This window comes from Bos javanicus, chromosome 10 (genome assembly GCF_032452875.1).
Source record: "Bos javanicus breed banteng chromosome 10, ARS-OSU_banteng_1.0, whole genome shotgun sequence".
Lineage (NCBI taxonomy): Eukaryota > Metazoa > Chordata > Mammalia > Artiodactyla > Bovidae > Bos > Bos javanicus.
In genome coordinates this window covers 9,748,558-9,760,744 of record NC_083877.1, presented here as the reverse complement: position 1 = coordinate 9,760,744, position 12,187 = coordinate 9,748,558, and positions in this window count along the sequence as shown.

Sequence of the window (12,187 nt, the reverse complement as noted above, 5' to 3'; positions counted from 1 at the left end):
CCACTCCAGTACTCTTGCCTGGAAAATCCCACGGGCAGAGGAGCCTCGTAGGCTGCAGTCCATGGGGTCGCAAAGAGTTGGACACGACTGAGCGACTTCACTTTCACTTTTCACTTTCATGCATTGGAGAAGGAAATGGCAACCCACTCCAGTGTTCTTGCCTGGAGAGTCCCAGGGACGGGGGAGCCTGGCGGGCTGCGGTCTATGGGGTCACACAGAGCCAGACACGACTGAAGTGACTTAGCAACAACAACAACTGTGTCTATCGATAGGTTTTCCTTTCTATTGCTGTTCCATTGTATGGATATACCACAGTTTATCCATTCGCCAGTTAATAGACATTTAGGTTGCTTCCAGTTTGGGGCTATTATGAATGATGCTGCTGTGAGTACTCCTACTTAGGTCTTGGTACAGAAATGTTTTCATGTCTTTTGGGTAAACAGCCAGGAGTGAGATTGTGGCAGCACATGTTAAGTGCGGGTTTACCTTTACAGAAATTGACGAACTATTTTTCAACGGCTGTACTATTTTGCATTTGCAACCGCAACGAGGTACTCAGGCTTTTTTGACAAAGACATGATGGAGACATGATATACGACAATTCGCTGCAGACAGATCTACAAACACCTTTCTGTTTTTTCATCAGCAGAGACAAAGAATTCACTTTGTAGAATGCACTGAACTTGGAATCAGACTGAGAGGGGTTGGTTACTGGATTCAACAATATTATTCCTCTAACTCTGGAAAAGTCACTCCATCTCCTTCATCTATAAAATAGAAACAGTAATAGTTCCTCTCTGCTTAGGCATGTTGGAGGATTAAATGAGAGAAAACACACGATGTACTTAATATAGAACCTGGTACCTAAAAAGCAATTAGTACAGCTTACCTCCATTACTCTCATATCTTCTTTGAAATAGTATTTGTTGCACCTGGGTTTAACTATATGAGAACATGGACTATGGATTTGACTTCTTTGGAATTTCTTGTGGGTAATAATTTAGAATTCAAGAAAATCATAGGAAGCCAGCACAGATGTTTTGTCATTGAAAGAAGGTATTTTCCTGGCATGAAAAATGAACAAGTCTTTTTATGTCCTGTCAAAACTTTCTGACTTCAGTTTCCTAATCTGCAAAACAGGGATAATAATTCTTGCCCTGCCTCTCATGGGTTTGATGTGGAGATCAAAGGAAAAACTGAACATTAGAAAGTGTTAAGTGACAAAGAAATATTTGCCACCAGTGATGTTTTAGAAGAAAACTTTCATGAGAGATGATTTAGTTAGAAATAGAGAATGGTGTCCTTTAAATGGTGTCCTCTTTCCAATGTTACACTGGAAAAAATAAACTATTAGTTGGGGGAAAATTGCAACAATAATGCTCTTATAGTGAAACTTGTAGGAAATTGGTACAAAGAAGATCAAACTGCCAGGTAGGTCCTAAGCTAGCACTGATGTACCTCTGAAGAAAAAAGAACATCCTACACCTGACACCTTTCAGACTTACAGTAGGCTAATGAGCTGAATTCAGTGTGGCCTTTTAGTGGCTACAGGAGAATGGTCTGTCTACGCAGCCAAACATCTGCTTTCTGTTGCTTACTCAGATGACGGGTGAGTGTGAATATGCCACTTGAAATCTTTTTTGGGATACTATTAATTGCCTGAAAAAAAGCTGTTTACACAATGGCATTTTCTACAGTCAGAAAAGTTTTCATAGAAATATAAATTATTTAATTTTCCATTAGAACCATGTGAGGAGCAAAATATAAAGTACAAAGTTGCATTTGGGAACAGAGAGATAACGTGTATTCAGAATAGAAAAGAATTAATCGTGCCATCCATAATTTATGAGCACCGCCAGGCAGTCAACCTAAGCATCTAAGTCCTGGTTTTTCTCTCAGGATCCAGATCTCAGGGTTTGGTGCTACCTGTCCTGAAGAGGAATTCTAATTGCCCCTCATCTCCGCAAAAGGAAGAGGAGAGAGGAAGGAACCTTTGACACAGCTGCCACTCAGCCTTATCTAGTGGACGTGGACTCTCAAATGCAAATACTTAGCATTTTTCATTCAATAAGGTGCTTTTTTTTTTTAACCAAAGTCAAAGCATTTATCATAAGTTATTTTTAAAGCTCAGAGATAAGTGACATTGTACTTTTAATTGGTTAATGGATAAATATATTCATTCATTTTATTCCCCATATATTTTTAGTGTGGACATTCTGATGTGGACATTCTGCTATTGCGTGGTCAGATATAGAACACATGGTTTACTCAGAAGTCAGCCTGAAATGTTACCATTCAGAAGCATTCACTGAGTACCTATCTACTGCAAGAATACTTAGAATTATCATAACAATGAAATATGATCATGTTTGTGAACATGACTAAGTATGTGTATATATATATATATATATATACACATATATATGTCTTAATTTTATAGATGAGGAAGCCAAGGCCCAGAAAAGTATCAATAAAATAACTTACCCAGCATTCCACAGCTAGTAAGCAGGAGAAATAGAATTGAAAATCAGTTACTGTTATTTTGCTGCTGCCAAATAGTAGATATATAACCCAAAGAACTCAGGACATGAAAACTCTAGAAATACCATATTTTGACCTGTGACCACAAGAGAACTGCAGGAATACCTCAAGTGTTCTCCAAGGAAATCAGCTTCAAAATTGGGACATGCATCTCAAATATCACTAGGTTCCTTAAAAACCTAAGTAGTTCTGTAATCCATAAGTTTCTTTGTGAAAGTCACTCAATCATGTCCTACTTTTTGTGACCCCACGGACTATAGTCCATGGAATTCTCCAGGCCAGAATAATGGAGTGGGTAGCCTTTCCCTTTTCCATGGGATCTTCCCAGGTCTTCCACATTGCAGGCAGATTCTGTACCAGCTGAGCCACAAGGGAAGCCCAAGAATACTGGAGGAGGTAGCCTATCCCTTCTCCAGTGGATCTTCCCAACCCAGGCCTCAAACCAGGGTCTCCTGCATTGCAGGCGGATTCTTTACCAACTGAGCTATGAGGGAAGCCCATACGTATTTTTTAAAATATTTCCTAAATCTATATCCTACTCCCAACCTAGAGTGTTCCTTGGAATAGGAAGTGCCTTAAGTTTACTAGCAGTTGAGTTCTTCAGTATTCTTTTATATAAACCCCAATATTTTTTTCACACTTGAGTGAATATTCCCCATTTCCAGTGTTCTGAATTTTGAGGTACATATTCTTTCCCTATCCATTCTTTCAGAATTTTGTAAAATGTGCTTGTATCTTCCTCCCTAATGAGGAATACTCTGTTTTTGAGTCTGTATGAATCTGTCCTTCATAAGCACGTCTCTTCATTGTATAAGTTGACTCTGAACATTCTGCAGATGAAAGAAAAGATAAAACCTGCCTCCTTGGCCTCCTTTGCAGGCCTCCCCTCATTGGACATGGGCTCCTTCCCTCTGTATCCTGCAGGTCTGCTTTAGGATGCCTGTTCCTCTCTTTTCACTCAAGAAATTTAAAACCAATTAGAATTTAGAGTCTTTCTTGTCTTTTGGTGTTTCACACTGTTAAGAGGGCAGAATATCCCCTACCTTTCTGATGAGTGCTAACATTTTAGCTTTAGAAAGATAGTACATTAAAAAAAAATTTTTTTTTGAGCAGAATCAAGCAAAGGATGTGGGAAAGAGAGAAAATGACCACTTTCTTTGGCAGTCAGAGGTTTTGTGCTACTGTATAGCACAGAGAACAATATTCAATAGTCTATGATAAACCATAATGGAAAAGAATATTAAGAATATATACATTAATATATGTATAACTTTGCTGTACAGCAATAATTAACATTGTAAATAAACTATACTTCAATTTTTTTGAACCTGAAAATTAAAATTTTAAAAGAAAAAAAAACGTCCTATGGATCCCAAGTATGGCAGACATCGGAACCATCTGTAGATTCCCGGGTTCAGCCCCAAACCTAATGAAACGAAGATCATGGCATCCAGTCCCATCACTTCATGGGAAATAGATGGGGAAACAGTGTCAGACTTTATTTTTCTGGGCTCCAAAATCACTACAGATGGTGACTGCAGCCATGAAATTAAAAGACGCTTACTCCTTGGAAGGAAAGTTATGACCAACCTAGACAGCATATTCAAAAGCAGAGACATTACTTTGCCAACAAAGGTTCATCTAATCAAGGCTATGGTTTTTCCTGTGGTCATGTATGGATGTGAGAGTTGGACTGTGAAGAAGGCTGAGTGCCGAAGAATGGATGCTTTTGAACTGTGGTGTTGGAGAAGACTCTTGAGAGTCCCTTGGACTGCAAGGAGATCCAACCAGTCCATTCTGAAGGAGATCAGCCCTGGGATTTCTTTGGAAGGAATGATGCTAAAGCTGAAACTCCAGTACTTTGGCCACCTCATGTGAAGAGTTGACTCATTGGAAAAGACTCTGATGCTGGGAGGGATTAGGGGCAGGAGGAGAAGGGGACGACAGAGGAGGAGGTGGCTGGATGGCATCACTGACTCGATGGACGAGAGTCTGAGTGAACTCCGGGAGTTGGTGATGGACAGGGAGGCCTGGCGTGCTGCGATTCATGGGGTCACAAAGAGTCGGACATGACTGAGCAACTGATCTGATCTGATCTAAGGCTAGAGTCCAGGAGTCTTCAGTTTAACTGGGCTCCCCAAAGGGCGATTCTGATGCAGGTGGTCAGAAGCCCTGCAGAGGTGTGATGTGCTCAGAAAACCATTCTCTTCTGCAGAGAGGCAGTGCAGCAGATCTAAGACTAGCAGTATTGATGATCTCTCAATTGCGATAGAAGATTTCACTTAAAACTCTGAGCAGTCTTAGGGGTTTTTGTTCTCCTGAATAGTCTAAAAAAAACTAACAACAACAAGAAGAAAAATAAAAACAAAAACAGAAATATCTACCCACCAAATCTAATAAATGCAGCCGAAACAACAGCAACAGCTTCTTGCCCACCCTTTGGAGAGAGTGGTTTAATTCTTTTCCATCAAGTAGTAGAAAAAGAAATGGTTAGAGAATCTGTGGGTTTCTCTTTCATGGGGCCTTTGGAAAACCTTTGATTTTTGCCCTGAATGAGAAATGTTTAATGTCCACATGCACAATCAGATAATTTCCAAAATGCCTTTCCCCTGGTCTAACTCAATTCAGATAACTGTGTTTGTCTGTGAGAAACCCTCAGGGAAAACATTCAGGCCAAATGATCTCATGCCTGGATTTTGCAAAACAATATGTGCACAAGAGCAGAATTTATATCATCATCGAATCTGTGCCATTCCCCAATCCAGCCCTGGGATATTCTTCAACAACGTGGCTTCTTTGCCATGTCTGAGTCACTTCCTAGGCCTGGATCCAGGACAGCCTGCAGACCCCTGGCCACCATGCAGGCCACATGAGGAAGCACTTCTGTACTATTTCTAGGAATAACATCTTTGAAAATTATTTAACACTTATCTCACGCATTTTGCTATCCAAGATGGTTTTAAATGGGGGAGGAGGTTAGTGTGGCTGAACATGGTATTTTATTTTTCCTCAAAATAATTTAAATTTTCTCTTGTGTCTGAGAGAAAAAACACAGGTGCTCCATGGCAGTAATGACTATCCTTGGAGATACTGGACTAGCCTCTTGGGGCAAAAATTCTGGAGATTTTGTTTACCACCTTGAGGGGATCAGCCGCCTCTGCATGAGTGTCTTGGGGGACATGTGGAATCCTTAGACTCTGCCTCTTTTCCAGGGAGATAGATGAAGCAGGAAACGTTCTGGGTAGAACCTCTGACCACAAACAATCGATAGTAATACTTCTTGGCTTGGGTTTATTAGACTGCATCTTGGTGGTTGAACAATTTTGACATAATTTTCCTGGCTGTCACCTCTGAAAGGGCACATGGGTATATGTGGTCTATATGTATATTTCCCCATTGAAGACGGAAGTCAGGAAGAGTTACCCTGTGCTCTGCCTCTGCGGAGGAGGCTACAGTTTCCAGACAGGCCTACTCAGAAGTGTCCTGGAGGCTGGTCTTGACCTCTGGAAGGAGGCCCATCTAATCGGGTGACTGCAAGATGAAACCTCCGAGTCCAAACTTCCCCACACATCACCTGTTCAAAGCATCTCTTTTGGTTTGGTTATAAGTTCTGAAATCTCACCATTGAAAATTCACTTGAGTTGCTAGATCTCCTCTTGAAGAGGTTGAATAAGAATGAGTTGGGGCTAGGACCAACCTGATCCTATACAAATCAGGTATCAGCTCCTGCTGAAACCTCTTTCTAGTCATTGATCCTATTTCGAGCCCTCATAGTCTAGGGCCATGTTGCCGCTTCCTGTTTGAGATCAGTGTTCTCTACCAGCCTCCCTGAAGGTAGGAAGTGTGTATGTTCATCAGTGTGTCTTCACTGGACATGGCACATGGTCTTCACTCTATAATATCAGCTGAATCAGCCCAGTTTCTTCCATTGTAAAATGGGATTGACGGTGGTATTGCTGACCTTCTCACGGTGTCTGTGAGCATGAAGTGAGATAAGCCATGTCAAAATGTTGGTCAACTATAAGGAACTGTGCAAATGGAGGTCATTATAATAACTTGCAAGGAAATGGGAGCAAAGTCCCAAAGAGGGATACACAAACCTCACCATTTTGGATATTTTCCAGGGTCCCCTTCTAAGTGGTTACACTGGACTTTGTTCTGTCTTTATACCAAGATCTTTTGCTCTGTGTAAACCTGAAACAATTAACCCCGTTGATGTTCCCAGAGCTCTTTTTCTTAAATGAGTCACCAAAGGTAGGAAAATCAGATACTAATTTTCACAGAATCTGTTGGATAACTGCTTTGGTAGATGATTGCATTCACTGTTAAGGCTAACAGCAAAAAGAAACTGAAGTGTCCTCATTATTCATACGGATCATAATCGAGTGGGAGACAGTAACGAATTGTGTCATAGAAGAGATGCCAGTCGCTTTTCCCCCGTTCACAGCTGCTCAGTATAGAACGTGCCTCCCCTCCCAGCACGTGGGCTGTGTGGGCAGAGATGGAGAGCCATAGTTCAAACCTTCTCACCTTAGAGAAGTAAAGGCATAGGGCCTTGCCATTTGCATTGTCGAGTACTGGAACGGAGACATCGAGGAAGAGTCTACCCTGGAAACAGGAAGGAGGAAGCCACGTTGTGTAGGCTGAAAGTGCCGGTGCCCATCAAAGCAGAGAGAGGCAGATGGGGGGCCTGGACCCTAATGCCCCATTTTACTAGGCCCTGTGTGTTTCCATTCCCATTGTCACCATGCCAAGGTCCACTCTAAGAAGGGATCTGTCCTTCCAAAGGTAGCTGAAACATTATGAGCAGGAAGAGGATTAGAAAGCAACACACCTATGTTTAAACAAGACAAAAAAATAGAAAAAGAAATAGCACTCATTGATGGTAAATGCTGAGCATGCAGCAATAAAGCAATAGAGATTTTTTGATATTCTGGATGGAATTTTTCCGCTGGTTTAGGTTCTTCAGAGACTAGTGATGCCGGTGCCTTATTATATTTGTTCGGTTTATGAAAAATAAATTGCCTGAGGTAAAAGCCAACACCCTATGAATGGTAGAAAATGGAGGTGAACAAAGGGCTCATGTCCATGATTAAAACTGAGGAGACAGACTAAGTGGTGACAAAGAAATTGTTGGAAATTGGCGTCTGTGCCGCTTCGTTTGTCCACCCTCTGGAGGTGGTGGGAAGGATTTGGATGGGGGTGGGGTTGTCAGAGTTAGCTGTGACACGCACAGCTTTCTAAGTCATATTCATAATTGAGTTGTGCCTACTTAGAGATAATAATTCTCAAGAAAGAATGATTCATAGGAAATCTGTATTGCTGTCCCAATGTGAATATAATACACCAAGCTGTACTTACAAGACTTATATATGGTTTCTCTTTCTAGTCTAAGATTTCCCAAAGACCTTTGCTCTTCAGTTATGTTTTCACTATTTTTGGAGATAAAACTTCAAGAGTCCTCCTCTTTTACTTCTAAGGTCCTAGAGTCTTTATTCATACCCATGCTCTCGTTTCCTTTGCTAGTCCTTAATCTTTTTTCTTCTGCTTCTTCCAAGTTTTGTATTATTTTTGCACTTTTGCTTTTTTTTTCTACCAACCTTCTTTTTGCTTTTTGGAAAATTTCTTTTTAGATTTTTTTTTTCCATTAAAAAAAAAAAAAGCTGGTCTTCTGTAAAGTGCAGTCAGGAAGAAAGAAGGTAATCTCCCTTCCTGTGTATCCACCTTGCTTGCTTTTCTGGCATAATCATCAAACTATTGTGGTATTTCAGGCCCACCATGTATCAGAATAATAATGTGAAAAGTTCAAAAGAACTGTAACCCCGAGGCCATTTGCAATGTGTTCATTCGGGTAAGTACAAAGTCTAAGTGAGTTTGAATATCAGCTTATCTCAGATTCCCATTTGTTGTTCATTTAAGCAATAAATATATTCAATTTATTGCTCTAATCTTGTGCTGGCTGAACTCAATATCTGCCTGAACATTTGTGGTCCTTTTCCAAGCCTATTGCATTTCCATTCTCATGCCTCTTCATTGCGGTCCGAGGTTCTTCTTTACCTGCCAAACTGCATATTATGTGGGGAGATTGGCGGTGCCGGTGGTTTTCCTTTGGGCTACTTCTTTACTTTCATAAATAAAAAGTAAGCTATGTAATACTCTCAGGCAGTAGGTAATCGAATCTATTTCTTTCTTTAATCAATTGCTCAGTGAGAGCCTACCCTGAGCCAGGCACTGTGCTTGATCCCAGGGATGTGGTGATGACAATCACAGAAATGGCGACAACAACCCACCTGACCTCATGATGCTCACGGTCTAGCAGATGGCTCAGAAAGAAAACTGATAAGAGGACTAAGGTGAAACTGCTAGAGGCCCAGTTTTACACCAACCCCAGAAAAGATGGCATTTTTCAGAAATTTACTTAGAAAATACTTTATTACATCTTCCTGAGGGTCATTCTGGACATAACTGTTAAATTTAAGATCATTTTTTTCTTATTCTCAACAGCAGTGAAGACCTTTTGCTCAGCAGCCTCCTAATGGGAACTCTCTATATTTTTTCGAGTAGCTATTAAGCTGCCTTCTTCTATTTTTCTATTATCGCATTTATCTCTCGAAGGACTTATTTGTCAGGAGTTCTTGCAGAGCTCACGGATATCGTCAAGCATCTCACTAGTCTCAAGGGGATTTCCTTGACTCCAGAGAGAATAGAGCATTAAGCTATATCCTGAATAATAGTGGACAGCACTTTAAAAAGATGCTTTTCATTTTAAGGTGGGAAAGATGATGTTCTGGAAGTATAACATGCATTTTCTTTAAGATAATTCATTTGTGCCACTAGGTTAAAGGAGATAAGAAGCCTTAAGTAATATATTTTTCATCAGAACTTCTACAGCCACAAATTATGCTAGGTTTTATGTAGCATTCAAAAGAAGTTTAATTCCTGACCTTATGTAAACAAAAGGTATAATGATCGTAAGCAGGGCTGTTGTTGCAGTCCTGTTATTAATGGCCTTTTGCAAAGGTAATGGCTGACCCTATGTTTAAGCACTTAATACTACCTGGAATTGTATTGTTGTTTAGTTGCTAAGTTGTGTATAACTCTTTTGAGACCTCATGGACTGTAGCCCGCCAGGCTCTTCTGTCCATGGGATTTCCCAGGTAAGAATACTGGAGCGCATTGCCATTTCCTTGTCCAGGGGTTCTTCCCAACCCAGGGATCAAACCTGCATCTCCTGCATTGGCAAGCGGATTCTTTACCACGGAGCCATGGGGGAAGCCCAGTACCTGGAATCCTACAACGTTATACCTTGATTTCCACCATCTGTTTATACATTCCCATCCCATTACCTCTTGAGGAAGCTTACCAACACACACAACAAGCCGAGTGCTTCTATCTTGTGAGACTCTTCAGGCTTTTCAAGGCAGCTTCTCTGCAAATCAAAACCCCTTATTTTTCTTAAGAATTCCTTACATACTACCCTGGTTGCCTGCTTCCCAATTCACTTGACAATAGTCCTCTGTTTCTTCCTTTGCTGTATCTCTTACACTGGTCCCTTCTTTCTTTCTCTTCCAACACCTTTACTTGTACTTCCATAAAAATTCACTACCTCTCCCTAGACATGATCAGACAGTTGCAATTTGGGGAAACATAACAACATCAGGCTCATTTTTGTGAACGTCTTTTAGAGATCGTGGGGTCAAAACAATGGGTGTCATCACTGCCAATCATTCTGGGGCAGGATTCGACATGACATTTAGTTTTAGCTTCACCTGCAATTTGCGAAAGAGACACTTGTGGACCCAGGAAAGTAACATACCTCTTCCAAGTCTAATTCTGTCAATTCTAGGCAGAGCAAGTGTATGCTGTAGAAACACTTTTATATTGCCTAGAACTTCTCCCTTCCTCATAAAATCATCAATGTCATCCCCCCCTACCCCAGTAGCATGAACTTCTAGGCTATCTTTCAAGCACTAATACATACAGAAAATTAGTCTACATTTTTTCTTACCTGTCCTTCCAGGATGAAAGCTCTGTGTTTTCCTCTTTGGTTAAAGCTGCTTCCTCCATCCAAAATGACTTCTGTCTTCTCTCTGCCTGGCAAACCCAATAATTCTCAACACTGATCACCTTACTCAATCACATGTGAAACTTTAAAAAAAAAGAAAAAGAAGAATTCGCCAAGTAGATCCCCACTTTGAGAGTAAAGTCCAGCACATATATTTCTTTAAAATGCATTGAGAACCACTAGCCTGCCTAATTCATTAATGTTCAGTTCAAATCCCACCTCTTCTGCAAAGACTTCCCTGACTATACCAGGGAAGAAAGTCCTTCTTGCTTGCCAGTATGAGTTCATTAGATGGTATCTAGCACTTATAGCCTCACATGACCCTAAGTTAGCTCAGAAGCTTGTGCACCATGAAACTAAGTCTTACCAACCTTCTATTCTCAGACCACTAATGAAACTGAGTCCCTAAATTCAAGTTGCGTTACTGAGTTTATGATTGATCTCTCTATTTGAACTTTTATTCTCTTTCATGTCCCTCAGGATTGAGGAATATCAAAGAAAAGGAGTGGACTGAAACTGAGCAGGACCCTTTGGGGACTCACTGGGTACAAAAGCCACCCCATCCCCACCCCCCACCCCCCGCCATTTCTTGTTTGTAGGGGAAAGAAAGGCTTTAGTCTCCTAGGCCTTCCCCCAGTTCCACAGAGCAGACTGAGGCAGTTAATGATTAGAACACCAGAGTCCTAGGACTCCTAGTTCCTCCTGAAGGAATATAGATAACAATCTCTGAATTGTTCAATAGAAACTAGGACCCCACCCAAGTGGAGGATGGTGACTGGATGCGACCACAAGCACGTAGATCCCAGAGGGGCTGGAACCAGAAAGTTGAGATTCCGAAAACATCTCCCTGTTCCTGTAACAGAAAGGAACAAACCTGACTCCATAGTGGATCTAGTCCTTTAGCTCTAACCCCTGAACCTTAATCATGCTTGGTCTGCACCTTTATAAAGAATGTTGCCTATAGCTTGAAATATACATAAAAACCTATCCTCAAGGCTCTGACCTTTAAGTTGCAGCACAGAGAATACCATTTGTCTTGCTGGAGGCTTACAGAACTGTGTGGACAGCTACAAGAACCAAGAATTCCTGCACCAAGAACTTTGCCACATCCAGCCACACCCCCTCCACTTTTAGTATAAAATAAGCCTGAATTCTAACTCAGGCAAGAGGGTTCTTTGGAACATTAGTCCACTGTCTTCCCAATCTGCTGGCTTTCCAAATAAAGTTGCAGTTCCTTGCCCCAACACCTCACCTCTCAATTTATTGGCCTGTCCTATGGCATGAGCTTGGACTCAGCAATACTACCTCACTACCAACCAATCAGAAGAAGTTTCAAAGCTGATAATGCATCCTTTGGTCCTCTCCCCTAACACCGTATTTAGACACCCTTGCCTAAAGGCCACCAGAGAGTTCAGTTCTTTTGAGCATGAGCTGTCAGTTCTCCTTGCTTGACACCCTGCAAGTAAACTCTCATTTTGCTGCAGACACTCACTGAGCTTGGCTTTATGTGCTGCAGGCCCACGCACCCACGCTTGGTAACACCAGCACAGCGTCTTGCCACAGTCATCTCTGTAAATAGTT